Below are 14460 nucleotides of genomic sequence, written 5' to 3'. Positions count from 1 at the left end.
CAGGGTGTGGCTGGAATACCTCACCCTCTCCCCTAGACTTCTCCAGCCCAAAGGCCAGGCTGCCCTTCCCGTAGCTGCCCCTCTCTATGTGATCCAACCATTTTAGTTACCTGGTCTTTTCATCTATGCTTTATCCTCCTGGTCTCTTGGCCGGGCTCTCCCTTCTCCCTTCCCCCATCTCCTTCCATGGCTCAGGTCATGTCCACTCTGGACATCCATCTCACGGGGACTCCCCCAGATGTCCCTGCCTCTGGCTGTGCTCTCCCTTTAGACTTTCTCTTCCACCATACCTACAAGCTGTCATGTCCTTTCCGGTTTATTTCTTTTCTTCATTCAGCTGGTGCCAAAAACCGGGACCATTCGTGTCCTTTCCTATTTTATTTTTTTTTTTTACATTCAAATGGCCACCTCCTTTTCAAGTGACCCAAAGAATTATTTCCTATAGGGCAAACCATCAGCTCCTGAGAAAGACGTCAACGGATCATCTGTGAAGAACGCAGCAAATTAGGCCTACCCTGAAAACCACAGAGCAGGGTACCCAAGGTCACCCAGTTCCCAGGCTCATGGTGGCACACGCTTCTCGGGCCTGCTAAGCGAACGGGAGCTCCCAGAGAGAGCTGGAGTAGATCTACAGTGACTGGTAGGCCCTCCCGCTGGTCCTCCTGTTTCATGCACCTTGGGGACGCATTGCCTTGAAGTCAACCTCCAAGCCTGAGGAAGCGGCAGCTTTCCCCCAAAGACTGCTTTAAGGACAGCCTGCAGCCACTTTGCCTGGGGACCGTTAAACAACAATGCATAGCACGTTTTCTTGTCCTGAGGCCTAAATAAAGCAAAGCCTTTCCACACCTTTCAAAGCCTTCATCCCAGGTTTACAATTCTGACTTAAATACTTCTGAACAGCCAGAGTGACTTTTGTCTCTGTAGCCTCCCTAAGGCAGGCTAGTGGGGCCTCCCACACTCTCTTCTGGCAGTGGCTGGCAGGTCTGGGGGTCATGGGTGCTTGTCTGCATTGCGGGCGACACAAAGTACTGAGACAAGCCGCAAACTCAAAACCCGCGTGTTGAAACAGAGTAGCTTCATTCTCATCTTCCTGAGGGTTCCACGTGAGGTTTCCTCCTCCGCTCTGTCCATTTTTCCTTCTTTCTGCTCCTGTCCCTGCTTTCCTGGGGACCGGTGTGCCAGCATTGTCCACGGGATGCCACAGCTCTGGTGTCACCTTCAGAAATTCCCGTCTTGAAACTGATTTTCAGAATATCTCACTGCGGTTCTATCCTTCATGCACCTGTATCTCTCACCTCACACAACACTCCTTCACTCAGTTTCTGTTGTTCCTAGTGTCTATTGGGTGCCGCTCTGACCCTTTATGAGCTCTGGTGACCTATGACCCATGACCTATGTGCTTCCACTCATCATTATCTTTAAATAGTAACACGCTAGAATGGGGTCCCTATCAGATAGTCCTGAGAATACAGATACTCCTTCCTTTCTGCTTAGATTTCTAACTGCTTACCCTTTTCCTTTAGCTACAGGACCAGTAGAGGGTGAACTGCTGGAGAGGGAAGATGAGTGGCCCCACAGCAAACCATTGCTTTTCATTCTTTTCATCTTCAAAGCCAATGCCACCACAGCACCTGTCAGCTCTGGCCTCCCTTTCCAAGGGCAATACCGTCCAGGAACTGATGCTCCAAACTCCGCTCCATCCCCTGGAAATACAGTGACAAGACTTCCATAAAGTTGTAATAAAAAAAACTTCTTGTTTTCTCACCTCATCCATAATTTGCAACTCTGTACCCACCCTCATCTCTGATAAAAAAAGACACTGTTAGCACTTGTAGAATTCTGATTGTACATTTAGAATCAAAGTGGATATCAATAGCAACAGGAAAACCAGCGTGAAGTTATTTTTTTCCTTTGTGAGTGCACACGTATTCATGTGTGTTTGTGCCGGTGTGTGAGGTGCACACGCAGCGTGTGTGGGAGGCCGGAGGCTGAGCATCTTCCAAAATTGTTCTCCACCTTTAGTGTTTGACCTCTCACTGACCCTTGAGCTAGACTGACAACCCCGCGAGCCCCACAGACCCTCCTGTTTATTCCTGCCTTCCCACGCACTGGAGTTACAGGCAAGCATGGCCACAGCTGGCTTTTTCTGTGGGTGCTGGGGCTCAAAGTTAAGCTTAAATGCTTTTGTGGCAAACACTTTGCCAACTGAGCCATCTCGCCAGCCCCTCAAAGTGAAGGTGTTCTGGTCTTTCATCTCCCTGCTGATACTTGAAAATCTCAAGAGTAAAATGGACCTTTCGTCCCTTGTGTGGATAGAGGGCATGGGGCATGATGGGGGCACTCACGGGGTGACCACAGAGAAGAAGCTGTAACAAGTCCTGTCCGTTCACTTGTAGGTCACTCTCGTGTGCTGCTCACGTTTTAGTTCATGCCATGTACCAGAATGTTCTGGATCCTTGGAGTGTGCAAAACAAGTACAACGCCCTTCTTGATGTTCAACATTCTCAGTGTTCTGGGGGGAAGTTAGGGATATTGCTATAAATGCTTCTCTCTTGTTTTTGTTATTTTTCTTCTAACTTCAATATAATCTTAAAATAAATTAATAAAAAGGAAAAATCTTTAATTTCTGCTATATGAAGACACCCACCCCAGTCACCAGACACCATGTCCTTTATTTCTGATCTCTCACATTGTGATATCGGGGACCTCGGTTGTGGGAGAGAGGACTGTGGATTTCACACCCACCTACTTACAGCAAGAGCCACTTCCCAACCAGGAGGCTCACCTTGTTCAAACAACCAATCTATGACCAAAACTCCAACTCTCTCTCTATGGGCTACAGTCCCCTGCTCTGTCATCCCAGGGCCAGGCGACTGACTCGGGACAGCTCTATGCCCCCTGAGACTGCTTTTCCTGCCCTTCCTAGGCCTGCTGGTCCTTCTGTGTTTGCTCTCTCTCATAGAAACCGTATTTAAAAATCTCATAACCCATATGGTCCTGCTCCTTCTGCCTCACGCCTTACCTGGGGCTTCCCTCGTGTGTCCTGCCCATCTCCTCTCATTGTATGGCCCCTCCCCTTAGAGACTCGCAGATCTACCTCCTCCTTTCCTTCCTCCTCCTTTTTCTTTTCCTCCTCCTTCACTTCTTGAAGTCTCTAATCCTCCTGCCACAGCCTCCCCAGTGCTAGAGATGTAGGCAGGTGCCACCATGCCCAGCACAGCTCTTTTTTTCCAATGGCAGTCATCTCCCAATGTGCTTTTATTATGCAGTTAGGCTATGAAAAGACCTGCACTGAAATGCCATCACCCTTGACCACTGCAGATGCAATTCCTATCAAACTATAAGCAACTGTAAAACCTGGGAAGTCAGGGGGCTCAGTATAGTCACTCAGCATGCTAGAGGCCTGGGATCCTGGGACATTAATATGGACACCTTTCTGATACAAGCTTTGCCAGTCACCCATCCCGCCCAATGCCCTTTAAAGCAAAGACCCCATACCCAGCACGAGGCATGATGGAGCGTCTAGGAGTCTCGGTACAGATGGCTACGGTGCCTCTGACCATTCTTAGTGACCTTTGGGAGCACACAAAGCAGTTCTTTTGGAGAAAGAGCCCTGCCTGACCAGACACGTCTGACGTATCTTCTCATCTCTCAGGCTTTTTCTCTGGCAGAACCCCACAGAAGTGCCGTTGTGCCCGGTGTCCTAGAAGGTCACAGTGTTCTCAGACTGCCTTGCTGCAATGAACCGATGATGACGATGTCTGCCAGGTTCTTTCATTTCTCCTTTCTAATTAATGAGCATCTTAGCAAAGGTTAACCTCTTTCAGATAAATACCAGCATAAGCTCATGGTTTCTTGTTTATTCTATAAGTTATAATCTGTTGCAATGTGTTGTTTTCATTATTTTATATCACATTGTCCTGACCTGTGGCAGCAGAGTCTCCTTGGGGGTGGCCTTCTGGTGCCCGTTCCTGTCGTGGTTTGCAGTCCGCCTCTGACTGTTCTGACCTCGTCTTATATTTACTGGGCCCACACGTAGAAAGGGTCTCTTCTTGTGGAGCTCTGTGTCCTTTTAGACGATGGAATTTCTTTATTTTTAAAATCATTTTACTATGTTCTGTGTTTGGGTGCCACATTCCCTGGGTCTGGAGTTACATGTGGTTGTGAGCTGCCAAACATGGGTGCTGGGAACCGAACTCGGGTCCTCTGAAAGAGCAATGAGCAGCCTTGCTGAGCTAGGCTTCCCCCGCAGTTTTCTCTTCTGACAAGGCTAGTCACACCAGATTAAGGCTCATGCCTGTGACTTGATTTTAGCTTAGTTGCTTCTTTACAGACCCTGCTTCCACACAGAGTCGTGAAATACTGGCATTTCAGAGATTTCAACGTATAAATTTTAGGAAGATGTAGTTCAGTCAAGTTCACCAGAGTGAAGATGCAGTAGGCAAAACCCAGTTTAATGAAAACAAGCAATAAAAAGGAAAGACACGGCTGCTCCTAAGCGGAGGAGAAGGTTTGTTGTAGCTATGCGGAAGAGCATTTAGCCAGAGGCAGGGACGTCTAAGAGAAGTCCAGGGGGGGGGTGGACATGGTCCGTCTGAGCTATGCCACGTGATGGTGGTAAGGAACAAGGTGCAGCAGCAAAAAGGCCCAAAAGAGAAGAGAGGAAAAGTACCAGGTAACCAACATAGCAGGATTATATAAGGATGGGCAGCTGGGGCACGGGCAGCACAGCCCCGGGGCTGGAGAAGCTTAGGGGAGAGGGCCGGGTATGCAGCCAGGAGGGACTGGGAGACTCTGGGAGAACCTGGCTGTCCGGTCTGATTTGATACATTAAATAGGCCCAACAGCCATTTGTGCCAGGTCTGAAACCTAACACCCATGTGCTGTAAATCAAGAGACGTTAGATTTTAACAAAATAAGTGATCAGGAAAATACACTTTGAAAACACTGTCATGGTTCCCACCCATCAGCCTAGGCCCCTTTGCGTTGGTGCAGCAGAGGAGTCTGCCTTCAGTTCGCGCACCCTTTCCTTCCCATATTTACAGTGTGGTTACACTGCGCAGTGTCCTTTCAGAATAATTCATCTCGCTATATTCATTCACTCATGGCACGTTGATCTTGAGTGTAAGCTAAGCCAGCGCATTTGTGAGGTCTCCTCACTCAGAAATTCCCTGTTTCACACCATGGTCGGTTCAATGTTTGGCTGGACGTTTCTCTTTTTTATTATTTTAACTGAACTGGACAGTAAACACGTTTATTTTGGCTTATTTCTGTCTCTCTTTAACAAAAATGTTCACTAGACTGAAACCTGGTGCCTGCCTCAAAGTCAACCAGAAAGTTCTATTTAGAAGGGAAAATTCATGTGTTGTTTCATTTTGTTTTGCTTAAGCTCAGGGGTGTTTTTTTAGTTTCGAGGGATTGTTTTGGGTTTTGTCTGTTTTGTCGCGTGATGGTTGACTTGTTTTTAGACCAGATCTCACTCTGTTGCCTAGGCCAGCCTCAAACTGCTAGGCTGGAGCAATCCTCCTGCCTCGGCCTCCAAAATAGCTGGGACTACAGTTGCACACAGCCATTGGAAACAAGGGACATCCATCTTACCGTGAATTTAAAAGTTAGTTTACTGGTCAGCCCAGTGTTCGATTTATTCTCTCTCTAAATCTCCTCATTTCTGTGACAGGATGCTTGAAAAACTGCAGAGTTATTCCTGTCCGTTGGGTTTCAGTGTTCTACAATGTCAGCATCTGGGGCAGAGAAAATTATAGAAAGCTGGCTGAGAAGGTGAATTTGAGGAGGACATCCTACACTCATTTGAATTTTGAACTCCTTAAAACAAATGTGTTATTTGGTCTCCTCTATTAAGTCTAGTTTCTGTTCATCAGAAGAGAGTCCTACACAGCTTCTGTGGGTCAGCCCCCAAGCTGTGGGTGAAAGAGTGAGGAAGAAAAGTTAGACCAGAGGCTGGAGACAGGAGGATGGAGACAGGAGTCAGGAGACAGGAGGCAGGAGGCTGGAGGGAAGAGGCAGGAGGCTGGAGGAAGGAGGCAGAAGGGAGGAGGCTGGAGACAGGAGGTTGGATGCAGGAGGCAGGAGGTTGGAGCCTGGCCTTCACCACCAGCCCCACTCTGGCCATGCCAGCAAATTCAATCCCCCTGAGAGTCTATTTCCATGGCTAAAATTAAGGATCATTTCCACCTATCAGAGAACCAAGCACACAGCAAGCCCTCAAGTCTAACTCCTGTGGACAGGATTAAGTCAATGAAGGTGTGTATCTGCAAGCCAACACGCAGGAGGCCGAGGCCAAGTGGAAAATTTGAGGTCAGGCCTAGGGCTACAAGAAAACTCCTGGCCTGTGTCAGCCACACGGTAATTCCCAGTTGGGTGGCGGAGGGGGAAGCTAAATCTCTGATGTGCTTGTATTGCAACAGGGACCCCTGAGTTCCATCCCTAACTCACATGAAGAAAGAGAAGCCAGGTGTAGTGGTGCCTGCTGTCGCCCAGTGCTGGGAGACAGAAAGGTGAACAAATCCCTGGGGTCCCTGGCCCTCTAGCCTAGCCTGCTTGGTGAGCTCCAGACCAACTAGAGAGCTTGTCCCCATCCTACTCCACCCAAGGCGAACTGCAGAAGAGGTTGTCTACTGACTTACACCCCCGACACACCCTACTCAGTTTTTAAAATGCCGAACAACTATGCCTTAGCTTTTTTTTTTTATCAAGCTGTTAATCCTCTTACAGAGGCCCTGTCCTCGTGACTTCACCCAACCTTAAGCATCTACTAAATGCCCATTCTCCAAATACTATCAACGTACAAATTCAAGACAATACAAAGCAAAATATGCAAACTGTAGGGAACTAGAACCGTTCCCTGCAGACGAGGCATCTCATTGACCCTGTCTACACAGTAGATCACATAGGCCATCAGTGTTCCGTTTTACTTTACTTCTCACACGAGACTGAGATCTGGTCGTGTCGCATAGCTCTTGGACCTGGGGAAGTATTTGCTGTTCATCCTCCGCCTGTCACTAAAGAGGAGTCATCCTGAGTAGACAGCATCCCCCCCACCCCCCCGGGAATGCTGGCTCACATTATCTCACGCCAACCAAGGCCCTCTGTCCTTTTTCTCATTACCTCTGTGCACGGTTGTTTATTTATTTAATGTTCTCATGCAGGCGTATGTTGTATGTGGGGAATATCCTGTGTTATATAGCCCCATATCTATGTGTAAAGAAAGCGTTATTTCCCTGCGGTCTGAAAACTCAAGCTCAGACTCTGAGTTAGATACAGTAGAAATGGATTGAAAGATCGGAGTCAGAAAAGGCTCATTTCCTTACCAAACAAAACATCCTTGGACATCCCTATCCTTTCTTCTACCTCTTCTGCTTTCTCCATGAGAATCAAGTTACACTAATTTATTTGTGTTCTGTCTGATTAAATCACCAGGCCACTTCTAGAAAACCTTATTTCCATTTGAAATTACACACTTAGGACTAGGGATATAGCTCATAACACAGCATGTGCCTGACATGAGTAAGTTGGGTTCCACACAATAATGATGAAAACAATATTTTAAAAACACACTCAAGATTTACTGAGTTCATCCCTTCCCAAGCTTTTAAGAGATAGAGTAGATGCAAGGCATGGTGGCGCAAGCATTTAGTCCCAGCACTAGAGAGGCAGAGGCAGGTAGATCTCTGAGAGTTTGAGGCTACCTCAGTCTACACAGAAAGTTTCAGGCCATCAAAGGCAACAGAAGTAGACCCTATCTCAAAAACAAAAAAGAGATGGATGGGAATTTGTGTCTATGCTTTCCTTTGCAGCAACTCCCTTGCCTAAAGAAAGTAGGATCCTGTCCTTCATGAAATGGGACCTCACAGACTGATAGTCATTTGTCCGTAATGCCACCCAACATCAGTTCACCCAGGATAGTAGCTGCTGTGATTACTCAGAGTATCTTGTGTGGATTCTCCCCCTCCCTGCCCTACTAGGTGGGGGTCAGCACCTTTCCTGTTCTCCGTGAGTCTCGACTCTTGTCCTTGATCTGAAGGCTGTGCATAGTCCAGCTGCCATGGTCCTGTGTCTTTCCCTTCTGGTGCCATCAAAACCCTTCACAGAGCCAATTCATCTTCCACAGCGCTTTCCCAGAATATTTCCTATGCACACAGTATCTGCATTTCCATAAGTTAACATGTGTCTCACCAGCCCAGTATATCCCTGCGCACATATTCTTCCATAAACACACACAAGTTTGCAATGTTCATTTCTACAGATACATTCTTACCTTAAAAACACCCTTGAATACCCACACATCTTCCCCACACAAGCACACTACACCTACATCTGTGTGCATGTGTAGTCCACACATATCTCTACATACATACCCATATACATACAGATGTATTTGTACACTTATGCCCTGAGCATGTGTGTAATGTGCACACACACACACATATACATTAACTAGATCAAAATCTACGTATGGATGACTATGCAGAGATATAAGAATAAAGCTAAATTTTATCATTTAGCAATTTTAGTGACAAGACTGAGGGGCATTTTCTTTCTTTACAAAATGATTTCTTTTTACAAATAATGTGGCTTGGTAGCTTGGTGTCGTCCCTTCCACCTATAATTCCAGCACTTGGGAAACTGAGGCAGGTAGATGGCTGTAGGTTTGAGACTAGCATGTATGAGTGCCAGGCCAGTTTAAAGTACAGAAGGTGACCCCGCCTTAAAAACAAAACAGAATAACAGCAACAGTGTGACTTAGTGATCGTCTACTGAAAGTGGACACTGAGATTCTGTGAGGCAACATAATCTTGCACCGCAGACATTTTGGGCTCCTTAAAGAGCGCTGCCATTTTAAAAAGAGGAAGATGGCTCCTCCTCGGTGTGTTCTTCTTCATTTAGTTTCGTTTCTCAAAGGATTGCAGACTCGAAGGCATTCAATTGTGTTTGACATCTTCACAGTAAGAAACTATTGTGGTCCCTTTTTATGATTATATGAGTGATTACTATTAATAAATTTATGCTTATGATTATTGTTATTTAAGGGTGAGTTACTAAAAATACACCCCTGGTTTTCTTCAGTGCTTGGGATGGAACCCAGAGCTTTGAGCATGGTAGGCCAGCACTCTACCGCTGAGACACACCCCCAACCCCCAGCATATCCTTCTGCCATGGGTAAAGGGCTGGAAGGCTTGAAGTTGAGCAAGTGCTGTCCTGGATTTGGAGGACAGTGGTAAAATGCAGAGGCTGGTCAGAGGACAGCTTCTCCACACCATCTGCTAGTCTCACCTCCAGAAGGGGAACCAAAGGAACTTGGGGGGGAGGCTTTGGAGAAAGTAAGACTTGAGGCTTCTGTGTTTTTTGTTATCATCATCAATATGTCTGAAGTTTCTTCTTCTTCGAAAAAGAATCGCATCAGAAGCTTTGCAATCAGGACAAATAGAAGCTTGTTATCATTGAATCTATGTGTTTAATATTTATGAGGGAGAAGGACGATGTACAATAAACCCATTTCCGATGTGTCAAACCGTATAGTGAGTCATGGGTCTGCCTGAGCAGATAATGTAACAGGACATCCTGTCCTCGCTGCACAGTTGTTCCGACACTTCGGTGTTTTATTTCTCTCTGGGCTCTGCAGAAGCTACAGAGGCAACCGAACTGCGACCAAATGCACGCTGTATTTAGAGCTTCAAGTTCACGTAAAAATAATTTCAAAATGCTTTTGGATCACCACTCTCTCTGATACCATGCCCCTTTGGGTTGTTGCAGGGCTGAAGCCCGAGCCTCACACATGCCGAGTCCGGGGCACACAAGCAGCTCCGGCCCCTGTTTTAAAGTGCGCCCCACTAACTTCGGTTTTCGTTTACTCTCCTTCCACGCCCCCACCCTCTCCTATTGATATTTTCATTCTTGTCTTGCACCCCCACTCTTCACGTGCATTTGGTTCCTGACTCTTAATTCTCCAATTCTCCTCTGCTTGGTTTTGCTGATTTGTTATGGAGATGGGCTCTTGCTGCGTAACCCTAGCTGGCCTAGAACTTCTGGTAACCCTCCTTCCTCTTTCTCCCGTGTTATAGCAATGTACCTATAACTGTCCTCGGGTCCCAGTTTTTACTCTTCATGGGAATTCTAACTTCTCTAAAAGAAGATATGGTGGATAATTTTGTTTGGTGACGTGACTCTGCTCACTCAGAACTCTCATGTCTTCCGTGAAATAGTTTTCTGTTCTTCCTATGAGAACAGCGACAGAATGCTCAGCTGTGAGACAACAACAGACCAGGCCCCGGAAATGACGGCCAAGTGTGCACAGATTGGGAAAAGCCAGCTAAAAAGGATAGAAAGGATGACAATATCACAAGACAATAAATTATGATTTAGTTGTGCTTAAAGAATGCAGTTTCGAGCCGCATTTAATCCCAGCACTCAGGAGGCAGAGGCAGGCGGATCTCTGTGAGTTTGAGGCCAGCCTGGTCTGCAGAGTGAGTTCCAGGGCAGGCTCCAAAACTACAGAGAAACCCTGTCTCAAACAACAAAAAAAACAAACAAACAACAACAACAAAGAATGCAGTTTCGTCCCTGTTTCAAGTTGCTGTTCACATGTCGCAGCAGAGGGTCACAGAAGCCGTAGTCTGAGGCCAGTCTGGCAGCACAGCCCCTATTCCACCGTGGAAGCCCTGATTTCACTACTTTAATGCCCTGGGCCTAAGGCTTCTCACATCGCTTGAATTTCCTTACGGTGAGATGAACCATAAGCAAACATTAGCAAATTAGGTCAAATAAGTATTTATGACTATTCTCAAAATAATTCTATTTTGTATTCATTTCGCTTAGTAGGGGGAGAAGACGGGATCTCAAACTTGGGAGTTCTACCACTGAATCAGACTCCCCTCAAGCTTCACACTGGGAACTTAGAATCACCGCAGTAGCACCAGGTCGTAGCTACTAACTTTGCACAGAGATGGGACATAGTCTGGTAGAGTAGTTTTGTTTTCCTTACTGTGGCATCGTGGCCAACTCAGCCCGGGATGCAGGGTGAGCTAAGTTTGAGGTCACCCTAGGCTGCACAGTGAGACCTTGTCTCAAAAACAAAGGCTAAGCAGTATGTAAGTAAATGGGGACGAGAACGGGTGCCTTGCCTGTAAATGCCCTTGTTCAGTCCTCGGCACCAAAGCAGAACACATGATTATATGAAGGGCCAGGTCCACTCCTGCCCTGCTGGGTCCTTTAAGATCTCTTCCTGGCTCTCGGGTTCTTTGGCTGTGTCATTAAAGAGAAAAATAGCAACGAAAATAAGCAGATTTTATTGAAGAGAAGAAAAGTATCAGTCGCATTATTATTGAATACAGATGACTTGAGCCTGAAAGAAGAATGACAACATCCCCCCAATGGTACCACAGTTCTACACAAATGAAGCTTTGACTAAAAGTAAGTGACTTCTAGAATTTTTTTGTGAGATAGACACAGAACTCTATACAAGAATGGGCCGTAACAGTGGGGCATTCCTTTCCGTTTTTTTTTTCCCTGATCTTGATCCTCAGTTTGCTAACTGAGGTCCTTGTGCAATAGCACAAGGTAAGCGACCAAGGCATAAATTAGCGGGAAAGTAGGAAAGAATCATGAACGAGAAGGCTCGTTCTGTCTGTGAATTTCCACTCCTTCCTAGAAAGCTTTGCTGGACTTGTGGAAGCTGGAAATCATACCCGTTCACAGGGTCAGCCTGGATATTTTAGCCGATTCCTGGGGGCCTGTCTCGGGTGCTCCTATTTCCGTTCCCTGTTTTCAGATTCATAGCACACACATACTGCGTTAGTCAACTTTCCGTCACCAGACAAAATGCCTTATAAAAGTCGATTCAAGAAAGATTGAATTGGGCTGGTGGCTCCTGAGGCTTCGGTGGTTGACTGCCCTGCTTTGGGCTGGTGACAAGACAGCAGGGTGTGGTGACAGCAAGCACTTGGTGGAGGAAAGCTGCTCACCTCAGGGTGTCCAGGAAGCGAAGAGGAGGCAGGGAGGACTCCAGATTTACTTCAAGGACATGCCACCAAAGACCCGTCTTCCTTCCACAAGGCACCACCTTTCTGTATTGATGTCTTGTTGCTGCAAAAAAAAAAAAAAAAAAAGGAAGGGAAAGTTTATTTGACTTGTAGTTCTAAGAGATACAGTCCATCCTGGAAGGAAGGTACAGCAGAGAGGGCAGGAGGCAGCTGGTCACATGGCCTCCACAGTCAGGAAGCAGCAATGAGCGCCTGTGCTCAGGACATTTTCTCCTGAGTATTTAGTCCTAGGCTCAGCCCATAGAACAGTTTGGCCCACATTTAGGGCAGCCCTTCCCATATCCATGAGACTAATCCAGACAATTCTTCACAGACATGCCCAGAGAGAGATCTGGTCCATGGAGATTCTCAGTCTCATCAAGTTGACAGTCAAGGGAGCCATCACCCCTTCCAACGTCTCCACAACTTTCCAGCATTGCCACAATCTGGTAACTAAGCATTTAGCAGTTAGGTTATTCTACATATCTGTATTTAAATATGCAGTGATGGCCTCTTCATTGTAAAGATCTGCCTAAATATTTGAAAACATCCCCTTATTTAGTGAAAGCATTTGATTACTAGTTTATTTAATTAATTATCAATCTTTTTTTTCCAGTCCTGGTGACAGAACATGGGACCTTATGCACAAGAGAAAACCACTCTTTCGCTGGAATTAAGCCCCAACCCTGTTTTATTAAGACAGCCTCACTAAGTTGACCAAGCTGACCTTAACTTTGTGATCCTCTTGCCACTCATCCCAAGTGCTAGGACCTCCGCTGTGCTCCTTAAATTTGGGTCTAGGTTGCAATGGATTTTCTTCATAGGCAAAATGCTTTGAACAGACAATAAAAGGCTTCAGCCTCTTACCGTAAGAAGCACCGAATCTTAGATCTAGATGTTACTACAGATGCCACTGGACCAACCCCTGTTTTCCAAAATGTACAAATCAACATCTCACAGCTGAGAAACCATAAGATTACAACTGGAACTTGGGATATTGGAATTTCTATACCAAGTTTATCCTCTTCAAGAAAGATGATTTGTGTGGCCAACAGATATCCCTAAAACTTAGGCTTTGTTTATTCATAAAAATACAGTATTGTTTGCATAACTGTCAGTGCATTGAACAGTTCATTTATCGAACAGATATTCACTGGATACCTTAGGGGCCACTCACTGAGCTGGGTATGGGGCGGCAAAGAGGAGCAAGGATATGTCAACTGTAAGAGGCACAGGATCCCCCTGGAAGTGCCCTGTAGCCCCAGCCTGGAATGGGGCGCCACGTGAATCTCCAGCTGAGGTCTACATGGACAGATAAATGTACCATCACTAAATGTTAGCTGAGGTCACTAGGAAGCAGAGGACCCGCGTTGATTCCCAGTGCCCCACTCACCAGTGATGTGATTTTGAACAGGTCTCAATTTTGTGTGTACCACGAGAGTCACTTTGGCATATCTGGCATGATATATGACAAGCCTCTCAGCAAAGCTGCCTTCTAACTATTTATGTGGATACTCTTAGATCTGCCGCTCTCAACCTTGCTCTGAGAGGTTCCTTTTCATGCGGCAGCTCATCAGTGCCGAGACTCATAACTGGTCCGTGTTGAGACCAAGTGGCCATGAATGTTTAGCCTTAAGTGAGACATCTACATCAGCATTCCTCCATCCCCACCCCACACCAGGCTTAGGATGCAGCACAGGAGAGGGAACGGTAAGAATGCGAGAGCCGGAAGATGGGGAGGAGAGCTGTGAAACTCACACCTGGGGACGTGACCCAGTCCTTGCCCTCTCGAGAGCTCAGCTGCCGTAGGTATCTGTGAAGCTCTGTACAGGATCGAGGCAGTCAGCATTCCAGCATTTCCAGCATGCAGGAGTGGTTCACAAGTCCCAACCCCTAGCTGAGAAGCTATTGGCAGTTGACCTTGGTGGTTGCTGGGAGAGGGATGGTCATATTTCTCTGGAAGTGTGGCTCCGTATTCTAGTGACTGGCTCAACACCTATGCACACATGGGTTTTGGAATGGACTCAGTGGGTTGTCAAAAATAAAAAGGAACATGAAATTTGGAGGTGGATGTCTTAGGGAGCTCTCGGGGATGGAAGAGGGAGAGATGGACATCATTGAAATACACCGTGTATGTGCATGAACTCAAATAATAATAAAATAAGATAATGCTAGCCAAATTCCCCCACATAGTAAAGAAGGCCCTAGAGCTATGCCTTCTCCTTCTAGAAAGGAACTAAGCTGGTGAATACTTCCAGACTGTGATCCCAAGTATTAAAATCCTGAAGTCTCTATGCAGAATTGTAGATTAATATTTCATTCAGTAGATTTTATGAAAAAACAGATTATCTCTCATGTTGTAGGTGGATCTTATTCAGCCAGTTAAAGACTTTGTTGGGAGTGTGAGATTCTGAGGTTCTATGAA

Source organism: Alexandromys fortis, unplaced genomic scaffold, assembly GCF_014885135.2.
Source record: "Alexandromys fortis isolate MF-2015 unplaced genomic scaffold, M_Fortis_MF-2015_v1.1 scaffold_18, whole genome shotgun sequence".
NCBI lineage: Eukaryota > Metazoa > Chordata > Mammalia > Rodentia > Cricetidae > Alexandromys > Alexandromys fortis.
The sequence above is the reverse complement of the archived record's forward strand: the minus strand, read 5'-3'. Positions refer to the sequence as shown.